Source organism: Acyrthosiphon pisum, unplaced genomic scaffold, assembly GCF_005508785.2.
Source record: "Acyrthosiphon pisum isolate AL4f unplaced genomic scaffold, pea_aphid_22Mar2018_4r6ur Scaffold_20703;HRSCAF=21885, whole genome shotgun sequence".
NCBI classification, from domain to species: domain Eukaryota; kingdom Metazoa; phylum Arthropoda; class Insecta; order Hemiptera; family Aphididae; genus Acyrthosiphon; species Acyrthosiphon pisum.
In genome coordinates, this window is record NW_021770091.1 from 1 (window position 1) to 7916 (window position 7916).

Below are 7916 nucleotides of genomic sequence, written 5' to 3' on the forward strand. Positions count from 1 at the left end.
CATGAAAGTATGAAACTCAATTCTAAATGTCACGGTGGCGGTGGCTAAACTTTGTTGTATTAAAATAAAAATGTGCATTGGTGACTACTAATAGTCGCCAATTATTTAAATCATACGAGTGTATACCTACCTGTTAATTATTGGTCCGTGATAAGTGATCAAATACAACTAGTAAACATAGGTACTTATTATAATTTGTAGGCCATTAGGTAAATCATATTATCACATAATTTATATCATGGAATATAATTATTAACAAGTAGGTAACAAAAATTACAAGTTTATTATACTACTGACATAATATTACACAATATTTTACATATTTTAATTAATTACGTTCTTCGAGATGCTATAGGTACCTATATTTATTTTTATTATCATTAATCATTTTACTATTTCATGTTTGTATTACTAGAATTTATCTTTAAATAAATAACTAAATTCAAACATTGAATAATGAATAATATTATTATTAACGCTATGATAGATGTAAATATGTTCTGAAAAGTATAAATCAATACTTCTCTCGTCTGGTAGAATCATAACTTGATAAATAATAAATGCTATTTATTTTTGGTCGATATAATAGGGTTAAAGTTTATAAATAACTAGTTGCTAGTTGTATAATGTATTACACAGTTCGTCCGTGTATATAAGTGAAGCCGAGATGAGCAATCCACCTGTAGCGGATATAATAATATAGATAACTATTAGCTATTAACTATTATATTTTATCTTTATATTTTATTATATCTGTAAAAGTAAATACTAAACGTAGATTTTGATACGAGGCGATATTACGTTTTCTTATTTAAAGAAAACGAATCTAAATACTCAGCTGTATCATTACTAGCCAAAAAACACTTTAGTATAGTGGCCACTAGTGTTCCCCGTGAACGGTTATTTAGCGAAGCTGGAACAATCATTTCCAAGAAAAGAAATAGATTATCTCCTGGGCGACGCAATCAACTGTTATTTTTGAATTAATATTTCAAATCGAACCCAAGTTCTAAAACATTGATGGAAAAACTGCTTGAAAAAGAAATTTTTTGATTAAATACATTGGATACTTTTCAGTTTGTACAAAATAATTTATAATTATTAATTAATTTACACTCATAATATATTAAAACAATATGTATTCTTTTAATATGCTTTCAATACACTCATAATATAATATGTATTCTATACTTTTAATGTTCTAATATGCTTCGATAACGATATCGGGGAAAAAATACGATATCGATATTGAAAATTATATCGTTGGCCAACACTAATAACTAATAGTTATAAGTTATAACTAAAAAGTAACAGTTTTTCTTCAGTGTAACCAATGGAATCAGTAATACAAAGTTATAATTCTAACATCATAATGGGTAATACATTTCTATTCAAATATCAGTTTGTTCTTATTATTATAGAATATATAATCGGTTTCCAAAAAATATGTAAGTACTTACATTTAAACAACAAACAATAAATTTAATATTATTTTCTATTATTAAAAAAAAACACAGAAAAGCATGGAAAGGTAACCAATGATAATAATCCTATATATAATCAACAAAAATGAAGCATAAACACTCCCCGAGTCTTCTATATGTATGCCGAATTTGGTGCCAATTGGCAATTAGCTCAGTAGATATATAATAGATTAATAATATTATATTATGATATATTGATTTGGTTTTTTCAAATCGCGCTATAAATTTAGTACCTTAATTTATGATACTGTAGAAGCAATGTAAATCCTATCCAGATAATTAATAAAAATGTCTTGTATCAAATATTTTATGCATCTAACTAAATTACAAATATAATATAATGTAAGTGACTTAGTTATTCTTAAAATATGTAAAAACTTGGGTATACCTAAAAGAGTTATATCAAATGTTGTCAAACATCGTTTTAGTGGTGTTTCGATTGCTTGCGTGCCGATGTCCAATACTTTTGTACGGCCCATCTTTTCAGAAAAGCCACTGAACACATGGCTTAATATTTTGTGCCTTGAACCCGGCATGATGAATAAACTTGTTAAACTCTGAAAAATAAAAAACAAATTTATTCAACACTTAAAAACTATAATAAATGTTTTTATTTTATTAAATTATCAACTATCGGATTTAAAAAGGGTGGAAGTATAGGTAACCGCGGTCCGCGGTAACTGCTATGCTGTACGGTAATAATAATTAATGACTAACTTTCTTATGCGTAGTTCAGATATAAGGTTATGTTATAGATATAATCTTCTGGATAAGAATACTAATTGATATTTATTTTACTCATCATTAGGTATATTACTGAATTATCTTACCTACTTTATGGTAACACATATTGTTAAAAGTATACATAATCTCAATTAATGGCATAGATTACATGAAATATAATATCATTACATACATGAATACATTTAACAGTGTCAGAAATATATAATGCATAATATTATAAGTTATGCACCTATAGGTACCATATGTAACAATGAAACCTACGCATTCAATTTAAACTAATATAAAATATATTACGTCCATATGTTGAACATATAGGTATCCGCCTATATAGCTCATATTAGCAGTGTGGAAAAATACAGTAGGTACTTATACTTGGGTTAATAAATTTGAACCACGATCAGCAAGCCTCGCGTAGAATTTTTTTTTTTTTGTTCCTTTTCCCTGTTTATTATTAATTTAAATCATAATTTTTATTACGTTTGTTTAATTACATTTTCGCGGGCTATGAATCCTAGTTGTTATATATATATATTTTTAAATAAAGATTAAGTATAAAGCATGCTTGTATACGTATATCTATAGGGATGGCTTTAGAGAATATGCACTACACACCCGAACAAAAATATAATATCCCTCCCCCCCACCCAAACAGTATTTAGAAATGAGAGTTTTCAGATTGCTTTACTATTGCGGATTATTTGTTAAGGGTGTCGGTCCCGGTTTTTCCAATTTTCCGTAATTCTATATAAAATTTGAAAATTATAGTTTATATTTTATTTATTTTATTTTATTTACTACCTACTTTAATTATAATACTTTTCCACTAATCTACAGCTCAATACCTATTTGGGGGGGGGGGGAGGGAGGGTTGATAAGGAGTATTTTATCAACGAAAATGACTTTACAGGAAGAACTTGCATGCCCTAGCTGTAGAATAATCGGATTTCGTTAAATTTTTTTTTATATAAAATAAAATAAAATTTTTTAGGTCTGATTAAGGGCCAAATTTTTATTTTGTTTTAAATAGTGGTAGAAAAATACGTTTGAAAAAGAACAAATATTGTGCATTATTCAAATGCATATTTTTGCTTCTATAGTTATAATTTTGAAAATCGGTCTTGATCCGATCTGTAAAATGTTTACTTCTTTTAATTGTACTATTCTACAGGGCGTAAGAGTTTTTCCTGTGAGACATGTTTTCGTACTAAAAAACGCACCGGCTTCGACGCCCTTAAATAAAACTATATGGAAAGCTTATTATATTGTTTTATTGATTATTATAAGGTAGCTTGACTTATGGAAATTGTATGTATACATTTTTATGTGGTAGGACAGTTGATTTAATTTAAGGAACTTATTGACTTACATAATACATAAAATTAATGTTTGTTTGTTTGTTCGTGTTCTATAAACTAAAAAATTACTGGACCGTTTTCAATAAAAAGTTATCACCAATAGATATTTATTGAAACTCGGGAAATGTTTGTACTTTGTAGCTTTGTTTTTCAACCCTATTACCCCAGGTCAATGTAAGGTACCATACGATGATAATAATAATTGTATGATGGCTTTAAAATTAATTTTGTTTCTACTCACTAAACAAAATAAAACCGAGATGGGCAATCTACCGGCGACAACCCGTAGTATTAAGTAACTATATATAAATACTAGTGCTATTTTAAATTTTAAGTAAAACATGAAATATAATATGAGGTTAAACGATGGTAGTTTTATTATTTTTTCATTATACGTGTATTGTAGACATTTTAGATTCTGAGTGCAAAAATGAATTATGAATGTATTGATTTTACAATGATGTGTGCGTTCTTTTATATATATATTTCTTGTATCTGTCATCAACTTTAGGGGCAATAAATGCTTCGATTTTCTACTCAACATATTTTCTGGTAGGACAGTAAATCTAGTTGGTATTTGGTGGTTCAAAAGTAGATACTCTCGGTGTTTCCAAAAGCGTCCAACATTTTTAAATTTTTATATATTTTTTATTTATAAAGGGATCCCGATGGAAAATGTTCAATTTTATTTTTCAATTATTGTTTTCACTCGATCACAAAACATGAAAAAATAATACAAGGTTCCTCATACGTAAGTTGTTATTAGTGTATAATTAAAAAAAAAATTAAGTGTACATTAACTCTATTTTTTTGAGTGTGAATTTATAAGCATTTAATTCTGCAACCAAAAATTCTTAAATATATATAAACAGTTTTTTATACACATTTTAAATTCAATTTTTAGGCAAAAAGTAATTCAACCTAAGTACTGTATTACCTACTAATAGTATAATAATTAATAAGTTATTTAAATAGCAATAATATTATAAAATATACTTAGTAATATATATCCATATAATATGCTTAAACAGACTGCAGTCTTCAATCGTTTTTCGATTTTATATCATTGATTCAAATTTAACACATCCATTACGACACCTAGTGTACAGCAGATAAATACCTACTTGCCCACATTCTTTTGATTAAAGGCGAAATCGATTTAGTATAGGTGCATATATAACTAGGTATGTGTGCCTAAGTAATTTAAAGAATTATTTTTTTCGATTTCCTCATTACTTTTTCTATGCGTAATGACATTTTACTGAGAAATGCTAGTATTCGTTTTCAGAAATATTAAACTTGGTAATATCAACCTAGGATGTTATGGAGTTTAGTTATTTTTATTAAATATAACTAAAAAAATATTAACCACAAATAGGCACTTAATGCATTAAGTAAACTTGTGTTCCTATTATTATTCCATTTCTTTGCATATTGCATTTCATATCCGTAAATTAAGTGCTCTTAATTTTTATACAGTATAAATATACCTATATTGTCGTACCTATGACACTATTTTCTTTCGTGATTGAATTAATCTTTATTACCCCACCGGCCCCCAATTTTATCCATAACCTCCCAGTTTTTAATCATATTTTATTTAAAAATATTAATTATCAGGGTTTGTGCTGCTGATACAATTCTAGCATTCCCCCTCCCCTAGAGAAATTTCCCTAGTTGCGCCTATGGATCGGTTATTCTTTTAAGACATTAAATAATTGGTATGTACTATCGAAAACAGTGAAAATAAATTTTATATAGAAATAAGCGATTTCAAAATATAATTTTTTAACAGTTAATATTATTTTGTAAAATGAAGTTTTACACAATTAATATGAAAAAAAATTAAAAATATGTAAATTTATTTATTTTCTGTGACCTCGAGTCTGAGAACCGCTACAGCTAGTTTAAATATTACTCCAAATTCAAAATTGTTGTAATACGTGTTTTCGAAAAACTGCTGTACAAACCATGTACAAGTTGCAGCAGATTAACGCGACTACTTTAAAAACGTCTACACGGGAAACGGCTAAAGTGGTAGTGTGGTACCGTTAGATCCAAGATGGTTAAATGGCGCTAAAATATTATTCACATCCGATCACCGATACCTATACACACAGATATACACCATACACGAGGCATTGCCCCGACCCAACGTAATGTTTTCTCAGGACGTAACTCACAACTGTATTACCTATTCATGTTCCATACGGTCATCAAAAATTAAATTTATACTATTCGAAAATCAGCACGGAACGGGTTTTATTCATGAGTGGCGCGAGTGGAGAGAAAATTAAACTTAAAACGACAGAAAAAAAATCGTATATAGGTATAGGTGCGGTATAATATAAATTATATTTTTATAGATGTATGTCTGCAGCGTATATGCATACAGAATGTGTGACCTCCAGAGTCAACACACGACATACCTATTTGAAATCGCTAAATCCTCCGGGTGCACCCTGTATAACCTACTGTACATATTGTTATTATATGGGTGCATATACAGCGGGGAATATCGTTACAGACGATCTGATATACATATTTCATGCGAGGCGACGACGGTGTAATGTAGATTGTAGGTACGATGAATAGAAAAGGGTTCAAATGTTCAAAATATTACTTACCAAATAACACTACAATAATATAATGTTATGCACGGTCAATAATCAGTACAAATCGGCAGCATACATTTCGATTTATAACTTGTTTTTGTTGTTTTTCGTCCCTGAAACTGCAAGTGCGTCACTTACACTGTTTTAATTATTATTAATTTATTGCATGATCAGTCTAACATAATATTATTATATCACGTCGGAATATTGTTATTGTCGGTCGGTTGGTTTTTGTTTTATCGGTGACAATAATTGTGGGTTTTTTGTTTTTAAACGACGACTACCAGACGGCGGCACGGACGCACTGCGTGACGTACTGCAGCGGACCCGGAAAATCGATTTGCAAACGCAACCGTCCAGGGGCCGCTCGTTAGTCGTTTGGTTCATGCGCGGTTATATCGCCGGCCATATACGGTTATGGTGTTACCCGTAGTCTGTAAAGAGGTTCATAGATATCGTATAAGCCCGTCGAATCGACAGCAGCTGTGAATGATGCCAACACTACAAATGGCAATGTGGTTACACCAGGATTTCGTTCTAAGGGAGGGCAAACTTGGGACCATAATAATGTGTTGGTATGACCGAATAAAAATATTTAGGTATGTTGTCACTTGTCACTAGGCACTTGTCACTTGTCTGCAGGGAGTTTTATGCTCACTTCACCATAATATTAATTTAGGCACATTGGTACGATTATGTACTAAGTATAAACGTATAATGTATGGCAGGGAGAAGGTGCTTACGTGAAAAAAGTGCTTTAATTTTTCTAGTTGAATACAGCGATAAGAAATTTAAATGTTTTATATTATAATATTATGTTATACACTACCCATATGTAGGGTGATCAGTGATCACCTATTCACTTAGCATGTTCACTCCTCCCACTTATCTTTTAATAGTTAATTTATTAACATTAATATTCTTTAAAATACTTTTTCTAGATTACATTATTATTATTAAAATATCCTATGAAACAAAGATTTCGAATCGGACACGCACAAATGCTTAATCATATTATAATTATGGCTCCATTATAGTGTACACAGTACAGTAGTACTCCCATTATAATATAGTATATAGGTACTAATAATTGATGTACTCGTTATATTATTATAAGGTATGGATATTGAAGACGTTCGTGGTTCATATAATATAGTAAACATAATATGACAGTGTTGTCATATTATGTCATATTATTATTTCGACTTTGAAGCCATTGTTGAAACCACGTGAATCTCTAGATGTTTATTGATTTTCTAGAAAACATTTTATATCAATTATTGTGGACTCACAGAGTTGATTTAAATTATAAAAACTATACCCACTTAGTTGTTTCGAACTACAATATTATTATGTATTATACTATTATTTACAATATTCACTAAAACTCGTTATTATTATATCAGATGTGAAACGAATACTATTTTGACAAATTAAAAACATTACAAATGTTTAAAAATGTATGATATAAGTCAATGAAATATTATATAATCAAAAAGCATTATACAATATTATACATAGGATATAAAATATTATATTATTTTATTATTATTAGGTATTGAAAACCAAAAAAAAAACTGGTTATTTAGATTTTATCACTGATAAGAACTGTCAACAAATTACAATTATTATCACGGTTTAAGATATACCTTTAATATATCTTAAACCTTGATTATTATCATAATTAGATTAGGTATTATCTAATCTTGTATGGACTT

The 7916-nt window shown here is 28.9% G+C and overlaps 1 long non-coding RNA gene across 1 annotated transcript; it reads right to left on the bottom strand.

Moving 5' to 3' along the window:
* Positions 1-1124: 1124 nt before the first annotated feature.
* LOC115034700 lies at positions 1125-6545 on the bottom strand. The gene is made up of 2 exons (XR_003840020.1): positions 6211-6545; positions 1125-2041 (listed from the first exon to the last, which is right to left on the bottom strand). It is a non-coding gene; the product is annotated as an uncharacterized LOC115034700 (long non-coding RNA).
* Positions 6546-7916: the final 1371 nt, after the last annotated feature.